The sequence below is a fragment of the Odocoileus virginianus genome, chromosome 9, assembly GCF_023699985.2.
Source record: "Odocoileus virginianus isolate 20LAN1187 ecotype Illinois chromosome 9, Ovbor_1.2, whole genome shotgun sequence".
NCBI classification, from domain to species: Eukaryota; Metazoa; Chordata; class Mammalia; order Artiodactyla; family Cervidae; genus Odocoileus; species Odocoileus virginianus.
Window position 1 is genome coordinate 56,180,573 of NC_069682.1, and position 15,940 is coordinate 56,196,512.

The 15,940-nt window shown below is 48.1% G+C and overlaps 1 long non-coding RNA gene across 2 annotated transcripts in view; it reads right to left on the reverse strand.

Annotated features, from left to right (window-relative positions):
* Nucleotides 1-6,837: 6,837 nt before the first annotated feature.
* Nucleotides 6,838-15,940, reverse strand: part of LOC110141860 (uncharacterized) — a 29,470-nt gene continuing 20,367 nt past the window's right edge. Inside the window, exons 3-5 of one of the 2 annotated variants that reach the window (XR_011489591.1) lie at nucleotides 13,515-13,614; nucleotides 12,256-12,458; nucleotides 6,838-10,808 (exon numbers count right to left, since the gene is read on the reverse strand). This is a non-coding gene — a long non-coding RNA (uncharacterized lncRNA). Of the gene's footprint in view, nucleotides 10,809-12,209; nucleotides 12,459-13,514; nucleotides 13,615-15,940 lie in introns of those variants that run through there. The other variant, XR_011489590.1, reaches the window with a different exon arrangement.

Here is a 15,940-nt window from a genome sequence, read left to right on the forward strand (position 1 = left end):
ACTGCACGGTCCCTTCTGACCCCAACTCTGCCTCCTCCTTCCAAGATCTTCTCTGCTCCCTCACCTAATCCAGTCCTCCCTTAAGTTACCTTCCTGAGTCCCTCCACTATAGCTGGCTTCCTCCCAGATGCCCAGCCTGAACTTTAGTCCTCTCCGTTTGATCATCACCAGGCAAAAGCCCTCTAACCCACTTGTTCTGATTCCATCATATCATCAAAACTCTATCCAAGGTCTGAGAGAGCTTCCTTCTTAAGTCTGAGCTAGAAGCTGCCAGGGATATCAGAGTGATGTAACATAGCTTCCTGCTCCTCGGGGAGCCTGCAGTCTAGTGGGAGAGACCATATCTGTCCCTACAGAGTTTTCACACCATGAAGAATACTGGTGCTCACATATAGGGTCCTCATTTGTGACAGAGACCACTGCTGGTCCTTCATACCCATTCTCCCCTTCTCTTACAGAAATAAAACTTCTGATCTTTAGCTGGACATCTAGCCACACAAAATAGACTCTATTTCCCAGCTTCTCCCTTACAGCTAGTTCTAGCCATGTGACTAAATTCTGACTAATGGTACACAGAGTACCCTGCATGTTTTCTAAGTCGTGACTGCCCCTTTCCTTCCCCCAACCCCACCCCTGCTGGCTGGCCATGGTGTAGACATGGAGGAGCTATCTGAGACCATAAGGAGCCAGGTGACACCTTAGAGATGGCAGAGCTACAAGCTAAGAGAAGCCTGGGACCCCAGCTTTATCAAGCTAGTCCTAAGTTATTATGTCCAGGCCTGAAACAAAGAAAATACTTTCTTCTGTATGCTATCATCACTTAGGATTTGTGTTATTTTAGAACAACTGAGTCTATATGCTCTATATTCTAATGGGTCATCCATTTTCTCTGCAAAAGAATTCAGTCAAGGACTTCCCTCATGGCCCAGTGGTTAAGAATCTGCTCGCCAATGCAAGGGACATGGGTTCGATCCCTGGTCCAGGAAGATTCCATATGCCACAGGTCAGCTAAGCCTATGTACCACAACTACTGAAGCCCGAACAGTCTAGAGCCTGAGCCCTGCAATAAGAGAATAGCCCTTACTTGCCATAACTAGAGAAAAGCCCATGGGCAGCAACAAAGACCCAGTGCAGCCAAAAACAAATAAATAAATAAAAAAAAAAAACTGAACTTGTCCTAAGCTATCAGTCATATTTAAAAAATAATAACATTTTTTTAAGAATTCAAGCAAAAACAAATATTTATTGTCTACCATGTGCCAGGCACCGTTTAAAAGTCTGGGGATACATAGATAATCTCCAACGTGATGGAGCACATGTTTTAGTACATGAGTGACTTTGTCTAAGTCATGTATGATTCTCCTCTTCCCACTGCCCCACCTCCTTCCCTACTCACCTCCAAAGCTCCGTGACCAGCACAACCATACAACATGCCCAAAGGACCATGAGAGAGAGGAAGTGGAGTGGGAAAGACACGGAATCTGTAGCCTCATGAACTAGATTTAAATCCTAGCATTAACTTCTCTTATTCTTACTCTTGTTCTTACCCCTGCTTGAATTGAGTCTTTTGTTTTGCTTTGAAGATTCGATTAGGTAGGCCCTAGCGGGGGAAAAAAGGGCTTCTCTGCTGGCTCAGAGAATCCATTTGCAATGTGAGAGACCTGGGTTCGATCGCTGGTTTGGGACAATTCCCTGGAGGAGGGCATGACAACACACTCCAGTATTCTTGCCTAGAGAATCCCCAAGGGCAGAGGAGCCTGGTGGGTTACAGTTCATATGGTCGCAAAGAGTCGGACATGACCAAGCAACTAAGCACAGCCCATTAACTTCTCTGGAGAAGACTCTCGAGAGTCCCTTGGACTGCGAGGAGATCACCAATCACTTCTACAGGAAATCAACCTTGAATAGTCATCGAAAGAACTGATGCTGAAGTTGAAACTCCAATGCTTTGGCAACCTGATACAAAGTGCTGACTCATTGCAAAAGACCCTGATGCTGGGAAAGATTGAAGGCAAAAGGAGAAGGGGAAGGCAGAGAATGAGATGGTTAGATAGCATCACCAACTCAATGGATGTGAACTTGAGCAAACTCCGGGAGATAGTGGACGACAGGGAAGCCTGGTGTGGTGCAGTCCACTGGGGTCATAAAGAGTTAGACATGACTTAGCGACTGAATAACAACAATAAATTAATTTCTCAGAGACTCAGTTTCCTCATCTGAAAAATGGAAATGGAAGTAGTAACTACTTCTTGGGCTTTCTGAGGGGTGGGGAACAAAATGAGATAACGCATGGAAAGCTTAACACATAGTCTGTGATGAATAAAACATGACTGTAAGAGAGTAGCAATATTATTAATAATTACCTGAGTAAAGGTAACAAGGATATACTGCTACTGCTAAGTCACTTCAGTCGTGTCCGACTCTGTGCGACCCCATCCCTGGGATTCCCCAGGCAAGAACACTGGAGTGGGTTGCCATTTCCTTCTCCAACGCATGAAAAGGAAAAGTGAAAGTGAAGTCGCTCAGTCGTGTCCAACTCTTCGCGACCCCATGGACTGCAGCCTACCAGGCTCCTCCGTCCATAGGATTTTCCAGGCAAGAGTACTGGAGTGGGGTGCCATTGCCTTCTCCAACAAGGATATACTAGGTATCTCTTTTCTGATCCATCTTCGCCTAAGACGCTGCGGACTAAATGTTTTCACCTCACCTGCTCCCTGCCGCTTTCTTTCCTCCGAAGGCCGTTCTTTTCTTCTCTTTGTCAAATCCATGCCAGTTCCTAGGGTCTCTGCTGCTACCTTTCCGTGAATGGAGAGCTGAGGTCTAAGGAAATCCTCTTCACCCTCCCATCCTAAGCAGCCTCTCCCCTGCCTTGACGTGGGTTTTTCTTCACTGACATGTCTGCCCAGATTTGGGAAATAGAAACATTAGTCTAGGAGGCCGCAGGCAGTTACAAGTCTCTACTCTGTTGCTCTCAGTAAGGTTGTGTGCTCACTTCCCTGCGTTAGGACTGCTTCCCCCCAACAAAAACACCAATTGAACCTCTACTCATCTTTTAAAACCCAATTTAATAGCCACTCATCTTGATAATCCTTCCTTTGTTCCCTCAGACAGAGTTTAGGGGCTGACTTCTCCCCCACAGTGCTTGGTACAATCATTCTCCTATAACAGAAGCCATCACATTATGTTTAACTACTTCCTGGCTTGTCAGTCTTTCTCTACTAGACTCTGAACTACTTGAGGACAGATTGTAGTTTATTTAGCCTGTATCCCCAGTGTAGATTCCCAGTGTGGATTATCCCTAGGTAACACGGAAAATGAAACATAAATGGATAGATGAAACACAACTGGATAGATGGGTACAAATGGATGATAAAATGTTTAATTGTATATGGCTTCATAGGCGTCTGTTGCATAGATGATGATAGATGTGACTAATAAATGATAGATATTTAGTAAAAGAATGAAGTATGGGTAGTAGATGGAAGAGAAATAGATGGAACCTAGATTGGTGACTTGATGATTAACTTGTGAATGATGGATATGAAGAAACGAATGAAGAATATATGTTGAGTGCATACTTGATGTATGAGAAAGAGTGGAAAGATAAGTGACAAGTGGAATAATGAATGGATGGCTGGATGAGGGATAAAAAGATGCATTAAGAATGGGTGGATGAGGAACTAATAATTGTATAAAAGATGGTGGATGGCTATTAAGGGCTAGTGAATGGTGAAAAGATGAATGATGGTTGAATGGATGATAGATAGATAGATGGAATTATTATGGCTGACTAGGTGGCTGACTGAATGGAAGTACAGGTGATAAATAGATTGATGAAGGATGGATATAGAATGGATGGTATGTAGATGGATAATGGGTTGGTGGTGAATATATGATGGACATTTGGTGAAGTCTGAATAGACATCTGGCTAGATGGATGGTGAGTGGGTGATAAACGAATTGTTGGTATTTGAATGGATGTATGAAAAATGGATAAATGATAGCTAGGTAGATTGATGGATGATGTGCAAACAGTTCATGTATAGGCATGTGTGTCACCATATATATTTTTTTGAGGGTCCTTCTTGCCTTGATATTGTGTGACTACCTCTTCCCTGGGAGATGAATGAAACTGATATTTGATATGTTTCCATGAACCAGGCCTCTTCATGGGTTCTTGACCCTGTCATCTCTAGTAATCATTGCAACAACACTGAAAGGCAGATATTGTTATGCTTACCTTACAAATAAGGAAAATAAGGTCCAGGGGAGGAAGAGATTTTCTCAAGTCTGGTTCCACCTTGCTTCTGTGTATCTTTTCTTCTTCTCCCTCTAGTAGTACCTTAACCCCTCTGCTAACCATTTTGCACTTCCCTGCACCATTCATGGCTTGCCTTCCCACATCCCAACCCTCAGGGATCTTTCTGCTCTGCACTTGAGACCTCCTCTTCACCCTGCCCTTTTCTACATTTCACTGGTTCCTACCATGATTGACAGTTCTCAATCATTACAACAGACTCATTAAAAACAACCATTTATTGAGTGTCCACCATGTGCTGGGCATTGAGCTTGGTGCTCTACATATATTACTTCATTTTCTGTTCATGAGAGACCTAAACTTAGATATTATTATTCTCATTTTAAACATGAGAAAGTTAAAACTCAGAGAAGTACAGTGACTTGCCCAAGGTCATCAGCTAGTTAGTGAAGAAGATGGGAGTGAAACTCTGGACTGTTTAGTTCCAAACCTGCATCTTAAACCTTGACACCATATTTCCTCTTGGCTACTGTGATGTTTGGTTATCCATGTTCATTTGTGTAAGTGTGTATATACATGTATCCTCTTCTCTTTGTGTCCAATTACTTCATGAATTGGAAGAGAGATACTTTGTCACACATTTCCTAAGCCCTCTTCAGTATCAGATATAGAGAAGAGCCACAGAACACTAATGAAGACAGAGCCACCTTGGACAAACAAGTTCAACCTCTTTATGTTCCCAGTGAGATCACTCTAGGCCAGAGAGGTGATGCAATATGCTCAAGACCACACAGCATACTGAAGGACTGGGCTGGGACCTGAACCTGAGCCTTGGTGCTCAGCCAAAAATGTATTGGGGGGGGGGGGGGGAAAAGAAGAAGAAAGAGGAGGAGAGAGAAGAGGACAAGAACAAAGAACAGGAAGGAGAAGAAGAACAAGGAGGGGAAGAAAGGAGAGGAAAAAGAGAAGAGAGGAGAAGCAGGAGAAGTGGAAGAAAGAGAAGGAAGGAGGAGAAGGGGAAGGAGAGGGGAGGAGAAGTGAAGCAAATGTAACTCTTAGGCCACACCCAATGTAAATAGTCTCCATTCCACTGAGTGGTATAAACTTAATCTTGCTCAATTCTGGGTATCTTGTTTCACTTTCCCTGCTCAGATGACCTGCTCTCTCACCTCCTGGGATGTGCAGAAAGAGTCATGGTCCAGGGGGCATGCACACCTTCTCGGACATCTAGGTTCACAGCTTTCTTAGGTTTAACCCAGGATTGAGACCATAAGTTCTTCTCTCTGATCCCTTAAGATTACCTGAGGTTTCTGTATTCTTTTCTCAGGATCACACACCAGTATGTACTCACTTTATAGCTTCCTGTATCTGACCTTCTGTAATACTTGGGATGCGAATTTATCTAGTGTAACACAGGCCAAACTGTGTCCCATATAAGACAGAGTGATGCTGAAGCTAAAGCTCCAATAATTTGGCCACCTGGTACGAAGAACTGATTCACTGGAAAAGACCCTGGGTAAGATTGAAGACAGGAGAAGAAGGGGATCACAGAGGATGAGATGGTTGGACGGCATCACTGGCTCAATGGACATGAGTTTGAGCAAGCTCTGGAAGTTGGTGATGGACAGGGAGGCCTGGCATGCTGCAGTCCACGGGGTCACAAACAGTTGGACACGACTGAGCAACTGAACTGATACAAGATAGAAGTTGATTTCTCTCTCACTAACCAGTCGAGGGTAGGAAGTGCAGTTGATATGGAGTCCCCTGGTGTCAGAGATCTTAGCTCCTTCCATTTTATTGCTCTGATATCCTTCTCACATGGCTTTCATTTTATGGTCTAAGACGGCCACTCCAGCTTCTGCAGCATGTCAAACTCCAGCTGGCAGGAGTAGAAGAGGAGTGATGATAGAAGGTCCCTTTTTTGTTTAAATACATAACGCAGAAGTTGTACACACCATTGGGTTCACATGTCCTTTGTCAGTACCTAATCATGTGGCCACATCTAATTGCAAAGGGCACTGGGAAATGTAGTCTTCAGCTGAGTGACCATCTGCAGCTACAGAAGGGGAAGTCTGATAATTGCCTGATGACTAAATATCTTTGCTACACTTCCCTTCTCCCCACTTCCCAGATAATCTTTATCTCATTTCCTACAGAGGAAAACCAATTTTGATTCACCTATTCTTCCCACTCTGTTAGTTACAGCATAAATTGCATATGCTCAAATTCTTCAGGGCTTTGACTAAATTTCTATAATTTTTCCAAACCAAAAGCTTGGGACTTTGAGACTCAAAAAAGAATTTCTTCCTTTTCTGCCTTACTATCCCCTGTCTAAGGTGATAGAGGCCACTAACAAACAGGGGAAAGGAAAGACAAAGTGTGAAAGAAATGCAAGTGATGTCTTCAGCATGACAAAATGCTTACAGCGACAGATACAACCCAGACATCTCCCTTTCCTGACAGTTCTTCTGGTGGCTTCTCTCGACCTTAGATTCTTAGTCTTGGCTTAAATATTAACTCCTCAAAGAGTGTTCTCTGCCTAGCTTATTTATTTCCTTCATAACAGACACCATGATATGTAAGTTATAAATATACACACTTTATTTGGCTTGTGAATGACATGAAGGAGGGATCATGTCTGTCTTCTCATCTGTGTATCTTCAATACCTGGCACAATGCCCAACACACAATAGATGCTCAACAAATAGATTGAATGATGAATTTGCATACCACGGCTTCATGAGGTGCAAACAATGTTCAAATCTTTTCTCAGGCAACTAAGTGGCTGGGAGTGGCTATAACTGTATTTACACTTAGCGTCTCAGGAAGAACTATGTTTCTTTGACTCTAGAAGTCAATGTACCAACATGAGTGGAGTTTTTCTCAGTGGATGCCAAGGGGAGGCATGCTGGAGAGCCGGCTGAGGCGGGGCGGCGGGGGTGGGGACTGCTACATCTTGAGAAATACCAGTCATAGACCTCCCCATTCACCCCCAACCAATATCAAGATGCTCCCACCCATCCAGGACTTAAATCAATCCAGGAAAAAACGGAAGACAGGGAAAGTTTGACTCACTCAATTTCATTCAAATCTGAAATAGCTTTTTTTTGCCTAGATTTGATTGAAGTTTGCATTTTTTGGCATCAGGGAAAATAGGAGCTCAGGAGAAGCAAAATCCTTACAGAAAATGGAGTGTTACATTTTTTTGCATGTCTGAGTACATGGCTGAGAGGTGTGTTTTGGCCACATTAAAATGATGCCATTCTGGAATCACAGATGGATGAACTTACGAAAACTTGTAATCACAGAGTGAAAGTCACTCAGTCTTAGAATCACAGAAGGTTAGAATCATAAACTCTATTCAGAAAGTATGTTAGAGATTGTCTTAACTTGGATTCCCCTGAGACCAGAACCTGAGACAAGGATTTGAGTGCCAAGTAGCCCAGGAAGCAAGGGGGAAATTTGGGAGACTGAAACAAAGAAGGGAGGAAAAGCAATAAAAAAAAAAAAAGTGACTGAGCCAGTTTCCAACATGGGTAAAGGTGCCCTATCTCACGTCGGACCTTCTCAGCAGCCAAGGAAAGCCAACTCCAGTGAATAAGAGGCTGAGACAATAATCTACTCATTCAACCCCCCACCCGCATGATAGAGGGCTGCCTCTGGAAAGGGTCAGTTGATCCCAAGTCCTGGCTGGGAGTTCCCAAGGCTTCAGAGAGGCCAAATGACTGACAGGTACTTGAGGTGGGATACCATCAGTTTGCTGGGAAGTTACCACCACAGCTCTAGCCAAAGTCAGCAGTGTGGGATGCCAATAATAACCAGGGATTCAGTTTTACCCCAGAACAAGAATTCCCTTCTAAAGTCTAGACTGAGAGTCTGCACACTACACCAGTCTAGGGGATGCATTTTTTCATTTTATTGTTCGGTCGCTAAGTCGTGTCCGACTATTTGTGACCCTATGGACTGCACCACGCCAGGCTTCCCTGTCCTTCTCTATCTCCCAGAGTTTGCTCAAACTCATGTCCATTCATTTGGTGATGCTATCCAACCATCTTATCCTCTGTCATCCTCTTCTCCTCCTGCCCTCAATCTTTCCCAGTGTTAGGGTGCTTTCCCATGAGTCAGTAGGCTCTTCACATCAGCTGGCCAAAATATTGGAGCTTCAGCTTCAGCATCAGTCCTTCTGATGAATATTCAGGGTTGATTTCCTTTATGATTGACTGGTTTAATCTCCTTGCTGTCTGAGGGACTCTCAAGAGTCTTCTCCAGCACCACAATCCAAAAGCATCAATTCTTTGGTGCTCAGCTTTCTTGATGGTCCAACTCTCCCATCCATACATGACTACTGGGAAAAACCATTAGCTTTAACTATACAGACCTTTGCTGGCAAGTGATGTCTCTGCTTTTTAATAAATACACTGTCTAGGTTTGTCATAGCTTTCCTTCCAAGGAGCAAGCATCTTTTAATTTCATGGCTGCAGTCACTGTCCACAGTGATTTTGGAGCCTAAGAAAATAAAATCTGTCACTTTTCACCTTCTATTTGCCATGAAGTGATGGGACTGGATGACAGGATCTTAGTTTTTTGAATGTTGAGTGTTAAGCCAGCTTTTTCACTCTCCTTTTTCACCCTTATCAAAGGATCCTTATCAAAAGGATCTTTAGTTCCTCTTCACTTTCTGCCATTAGGGTGATATCATCTGCATATATGAAGTTGTTGATATTTCCCCCAGCAATCTTGATTCCAGCTTGCGATTTATCCAGTCTAACATTTCCCATGATGTACTCTGCATAGAAGTTAAGTAAGCAGGGTGACAAATATAGAGCCTTGATGTAATCCTTTCCCAATTTTGAACCAGTCTGTTGTTCCATGTCCAGTTCTAACTGTTGCTTCTTGACCTGCATACAGGTTTCTCAGGAGCCAGGTAAGGTGGTCTGTTCTTCCCATCTCTTGAAGCATTTTCCACTGTTTGTTGTGATCTACACAATCAGAGGCTTTAGCATGGTAAATGAAGCAGAAGTAGATGTTTTCTGGATTCCCTTGCCTTCTCTATGATCCCACAGATGTTGGCGATTTGATCTCCGGTTCCTCTGCCTTTTCTAAACCCAACTTGTATATTTGGAGGTTCTTGGTTCACGTATTGCTCAAGTCTAACTTGAAGGATTTTGAGCATTTTTTCATTAGCACCTTGTTAAAATGAAATCAGGATCTAAAGGCCTTTAGGAGATGCCCTCAGTCTTCATTTTGCTATATGCCCCACCACTCCCCATTGCTCAAATGCTCTCAGACTTTGTTACCTGTCCAGCCTGCAGAGCCATCTGGCCCTGAGGCCCCTACACAGCAGCTCCCATCAGCTGCAGGGCCCTTAAGAAGACCTTTGTCTCATATCTGTGTCTCCAGTTCCCTTATGCACAGCCTGGCCTGTAATATGGCCCAGAAAATCTGCCAGGGAATGGTGCTTCTGCTTGCATTTTTCCCTGCCTGGGAGCTCACTCCTTCCAAGGCTGCCTGTTGTATTGTCTACTACCTGCCCCCACCCCCTCCTGCCCAGGCCCCAGTCATTCCCAGTGGGGACTGGGGGTGAAACTCCCTGCTTGGGGTGAGCAGCAGGTTAATTTCCTCCTGGAGCTTCCCTCGGCAAACAATGAGACAATGGCGAGCCGGAGGTGGCCTGCGTAAGACTGCCGTGGAGGGGAAGTTGTAATCTGTGCGTGAAGCCAGCGGGCGGGCAAAGGGGCGAGGAAAGCAGCCGGGGCCAGACCAGGCCCTCCACCCAGCCGGCCCCTGGGACCAACCTGAAGGTCACCTGAGTCGCCCTTGAGGAAAACAGCCACGAACCACCAGAGCGAGGAGAAAACACGGATGGGTGGGGCACGCCCCCACACCCCTTCCCTGTCCAGATGGTCCTAGTTCCTCTCTGCATAACCCCAACTGCCCACCTTCTGAGCCCTGCTGGCAGGGAGTCATCCCCAGACAGACACCATCTGAGTCTGGCTGTGCTCTGGCGGTGTGACCTTGGGGCGTGTTACTTAACCTCTCTGTGCTGTTGGTTCCTTATCTGTAAAAAAGAGAATAATACCACCTCCTTCCTCTGGTTGTCAAGAGGATTCCTCCATCATCCCATAGGCTTGTATTGAGCATCTGCTATGTGCAGACACTGTGTTGGACGCTGGGGCTACCACTGTGAACAAGACAGCGTCCCTGACCTCGTTAACTGCAGTCTTAACATGGAGATAGTCAATAACCGAGTAATCACACCATGAAATTACGACAGTGATAGGTGTTGCCAGAAGAGGAGGTGGCAACCTTAGGACCAAACAACATGAAACTCAATCTAGTTTGCAGGTCAAGATGGGCTTCCTCTAGGAAGAGGCAGTTGAAAACTGAGCTGAACAGGGCACAGAAGTTTACCTGGCCAAGGGGGGGTGGGTGTAGGGATCAATGCAAGGCTTGGATACTGGAACAAAGTTGGCATCAATGAGGAAGAACCAGGAGGCCTGTGCACCCACGACAGGAGTCTGTTCTTCATCTGGAGGGCAACAGGAGGCCACTGAAAGTTGGAGTGGAAGGAAATCATTCCACTGGCTTTCAACTGATGCAGGACAGCACTTAGCACAGTACCCGGGCAGGTGGGGTCCCTTCTCCTGGACAGGCGGTCCTGTCCAGGCATGTCAGGCACAACAAACCACTGCTTTCCTACCCTTCCCATCATTGCGCCAGGGCGGGGTTTTGCTGTGTTCCCTCATGGCAGCTGAGGATCAGGGGAGAGGGAGGCTGACTGAGCATACCAGTGGGTCCAGCCCCCTCTGGGGGCGAGGGATGAGTCAGAAGGGCAACCTGAGACTGTAGAGGAGGACCCCCAGACTCCTCTGCATCTCAAGGTGGCTCTTTGCCCCTCTTCCCTCACCCTAGTGGCTCTCCTCAATCCAGCTCTGGTCTCAGAAAGGGAAAGCAGCTGCAGACAACTCAGGGGTATCCCCATCCAAGGTCATGACCCCACACATCCCTGGGAGTTGAGCAGCCTCATTCAAAGCCACACCCATGCTCACATTCAAAGCCAGCCTTGAGCTCTGCCCAAGCAAGTGGCTTCAGACTCACAGAAAGAGCAACTCCCACCCTGGGAAGCTGTTGCTACACCCTTCATGGTCCTTCTTCTTGGTCATCTGAGTGCTATGAGCCTCCCTTCTACCAAGGAGGAAACTGAGGCATGAGAGGGGGAGTTCCCTGCCCACACTCAGAGCCGGGAAGCAGCCTCGCCTGGTCTCAAAGCCCATGCTCTGAGGGCGCGTCTCCTGCAGCATCACCTACGCCACCCCCAACCCCTGTGGGTTATTTTGCAGACATGTCACTGCACATGTCAGAGCTCTTGGTGGTTTCCCATGAATGAAGCCAAGGCCCTTTCTGGGCTACAAGCCCCCACCTCTCTCTCAGCATGGCTTCCCCCTCCTTCCCTCACCTGCACCCACCTCTGAGCCTTAGGAGCCCACCGCCCCCTCTGCAGCCTAGCCCACTTCATTCATGCCTCAGCTCTCCGGTCCCCCAGCAGAGGCTCTCCCCCAGCCCTCACACCCTGCTTCACTCTTCCCCATCTCCTCTTGACTTTATAGGGACTTTTGTCTGTGGATTGAGCCTTGGTCTCTTGTGCTCACTGCTGTGTGCCAGTGCTTGGCACAATGGTAAGTGCTCAACAAGTTATTTGTCTCATGAACGAATGAAGGAGGATGGAGGATCTTCATCCCACCCCTGCCCCAGTGTATCCCCCAAACCTGCCTCCCCAACACCCCCCAACACCTCACTTGCTCGTGATGAGTTTTATCCCCTCACTGGACCATCCACAGGCCTTGGCAGGTCCTGGTCACAGGCCCCAGACTAAGGCGTGAGGAGACCAGAGCCCAGCAGGAACCTGTGGCTTGTCCAAGGTCACAGAGCCCCAAAGGTCACAGAGTCACAGTTGCCTGAAGGGGTGTCTTGTAGTGGCCCATCACAGGAGTAGGCACCTCTTCTAGGAGCGTCCAATGGAATGGGAATCCTGAGGCTCCAGCTCACCCCCTTTTTCCAGAGAAACCAGTTATGTTTGGGGGGCGGGGTGGTGTTCTGCTGCCAGCAGCTTTCCTTCTCCCAGCGCTGGGACTCCAGCTCCGAGTGTTCCAGGAAATCCAGGCCGCATTTCCCTCCAGGAGCCTCCGCCCAAAGGGACCCTCTGGGGAGAGACAGAGCATTTTTGAGGAAAAGGGGGGTGAGGGTTGGGGGTGTGGGAGAAAGAGTCACCAAAAAAAAAAAAAATTAGTGGCTGGGCCAGGAATGTGCCTGGGTGAATTGGAGCCAAGCCTCCTGTCACATCCACAGCTGTGCTGGCCAGGGTGGGGTGCAGGGCGCAGGCGGGGCCGGGTCACTCTCCGGGCAGGACACCAGCTGCCAACCTGCTCCTGCTGGACTCCCTGCCACCAGCCTGGTGGGGGAGGAGCCAGGCAAGCATCTGGGCCAGGGGTCAGGACCCGGGGCTCTGTCACCCTAGCCCACTTGCCAGCCGGGGGGCCTCAGTTTCCCCCTCTGTGCAATGATGGGATTTGGAGAAACGCTGAGACAGGGTGACTTTTCAATCAGAGATGGGGGTGAATAAAGTGAGGGCAGCCACATTCTGTGGCAGAGGTTCTGCACCTGGGCTCCAGGACTCAGGGACTTGAGAGCTTGGATAGGAATGAAATAAAAACTGTACAGTCACCAACCTCTAACTGAAATTCAGCGTTCCCTTCAAGTATGAATGGGGACAACGAGCCCCGGAAGGGTCAGCAGTGACCCTGCCACAACAGAAGTTGGAGACACTTGTCTGACATCATCACAGTGCATGTAGACACCCCCACACACATATTGTTTAAGCTCATCAAGACCCCAAACCAGCCTGCGCACCTTTAACTTAATGTCGTTATAAAGAGGCTCTTCTGTTACTACATCGCGAATTCTTGCTGCTGTTGCAGTCATGGCATCTCAGTATGACTGACTTCCTTTGTAACTCTATGCACTTTATTTTATGTGGCTAAAAACCATAATTGTGATAAGGGGTCCATCCTACCACCAGATGCCAAAGGGGTCCATAGGACAAAAAGCTAAAAATCCCTGCTTTACATGCAGCCATTTTTGGTTGTAAGTGGGGAGGTACTCTGTATGCTGACTTGGAACAATGTCAAAACACTGTGCTAAGTGCAATACAAAAAGCAGGATGCATCAGTGTCCGTGTAAAAACAAGCTGGGTACCTACATTTGCTTGATGTGCAAGGAGGCCCAAACTGGAAACAGTGGTCGTCTCCAGGGTCCCAAGGAGATCCGTCGCTCAACACCTCGAGTACTGATTTTTCCCCCTGTGCATAAAAATTCAGAAAGAAAAAAAAAAAATTCAGAAAGAGTCAGGCTTCTAGGAAGATGACTGTGACTTTGGTGGAAACGTAGTTTTTGAATCTTTCCAAATCCCCACATCAAAACAGGTGAAGCAACTAGTTAGCAAACCAAAACCCCACCTCCCAGATTTACATCCAAACCAGGTGACAAGCCGTCCCTACAAATCCCCAAATACAAGTGGATGGAGATCAACCTGCACAGGATCAGGGTCCTCATGGGAGAACACTCACACTGTATTTGTCTCCAGGGATATATGACTTTTAATAATAAGGTCTCAGTCACTGCCCCGGGGCCCAGGATTAGTGGGAGACACAGTTAATCACAGAAGGACATATAAAATTGCAACTGTGGCCAGAGTAAGTCTAAGAGTTCCAGATCCTGAAAGTATACAACAGAACCCATGTCAAACAAATCATGGTTGAGAAAAAAGGACAAAGCAAAAAAGAAGAAAGAAAGAAAGAAAGAGCCCGGTAGACAGACAGACACACAGATAACCCCCTCTTTGCAGACCCAGCTCAGTGGCCAGGAGACAGAGCGGGCAGCGTCCACCCATGCCTGCTCCAGGGAAACTTCCCAGCCCCCAGCCCAAGCCTCAACACCCACCGCCCAGCGTCTTCCTTTGCGATGAATCATGTGTTTGTGGACTGAAGACAAGGTGATCTAGCCAGGAAGTCTGCAGAGTCATTAGCATGGAAGCAGCCCCTCAGAGCGGAAAAAACACAGACCTCAGAAGCTGGAGACGTGGGTTCGAGTCCCAGCTTGGCCACATAATCCACAGCGTGCCCTCACACAGACCTTGGAGGTACAGAGAGCGCATATCTCCCAGGTCTCACACGCACATCTTAGACGCCACCAGACTCCCAGGTGGGCTCTCCTGCACCTCAGCTCCTCTGCGCAGAGGGAAATGGGAGGCCCTTGGTAGCCACTGGACTGTCGCTCACAGGGACGAGGATGAAGGCCTGTGCCCTCTCGCCTTAGGCTTTCCAGATACTCAGGTGGCACCAACAGAGCCCTGCAGACCCAGCCGCACTTCTGTCTACTCTCAAGAGCAACTCCAGCAGGTAGGTGTCCTCATCCCCATTTGACAGATGAGAAAACTGAGGCCCAGAGAGGGGAAGAAGGTGACCTGAGGTCACGCAGCCCTATTGTGCTTTGACCCTGGTTACTCGATGGGTGCACCTCACCCCCCTCCCCGGGGACAACGAGTCTGTCCTGGCAACTCTGGCCCCACGCCCAGTCTGGAAGCCCGCTCAGGGGTGCGGCTGTCTCCCTGTGAACAAGACTATTTTTAGCATCAGCAGCAGGGGCCAGGGGCCAAAGCCAGGAGTGACAATGGGGGGAAGGGGGTGGGGCTGCTGGCGGCCGCCCCCGCACCCAGCAGCCGCCCCATTTCCTCGAGGAACCAGGCTGTGCACAATACAAGGAAAGCCGAGTGGGGAGCGGCTGGGGGCTCCCGTGGGGGGGCTGACCTGGCCCATCAGGGCAGCTGGGGGACTGGAGGAGGCCTCTGGACCAGGGGGGAAATGGACCGTTAGTCCAGCTGCCTGGCCTGGGCAGAGATGATCTCTCATGCTTTATACACACACACACACACACATTCATTCTCTCTCTCACACACACCTCAATCTGTCTCTCACACTCAGGCTCATTCTGTGTTTCTTTCTCTCACATGTACTCACCCATACACATGCGCACACACACATGTACACACACAGGTCTTTTCCTAACTCCTACAGTCTCACTTCCAGCCTCAGAGGCAGAGAACTGGGGCCCTGGGGACTCAATGAGGTGATTCTCACAAAGGAGCTAATCCTCCCCAACCAGGAGCTGATCTGGGGTCCAGGTGAGAAATGCCATCATGAGCACCCCAGACCCTCTGCCAGGCTGTGGCTTCTCGGGGAGGGGTGTCCCTGCTGGGGAGGGTCCTAGGCTGGGGCCCCCAGTCAAGGGGGAGCCGTGTGACAGGAGCAGGAAGGTGGCTCCCTCCAGCCTGGCAGCAAGGGCTCCTTCCTTGGCCTCTACACAGGGGGCTCCAGTGCTGCTGGGCAAGGTCCCTGAACCGAATTTGACATCTGAAGTTCTCACGGGTCTTCCCATGGCCCGGGGCAAGAGACTGTGCCTCCGGTTCCCTGCCCCTGCACTGTCATCCATCCCACCTCCACACCCTGGCTTATGCCACGCCCCTGACAGGGGTGCCTTCCTGGTCTCCCCATTCTCCTGCCACCATTAAAGCTCTGAGAGCAAAGACAGCGACATTCTTATCTGCCACCATCACACCTCCAGAACCAA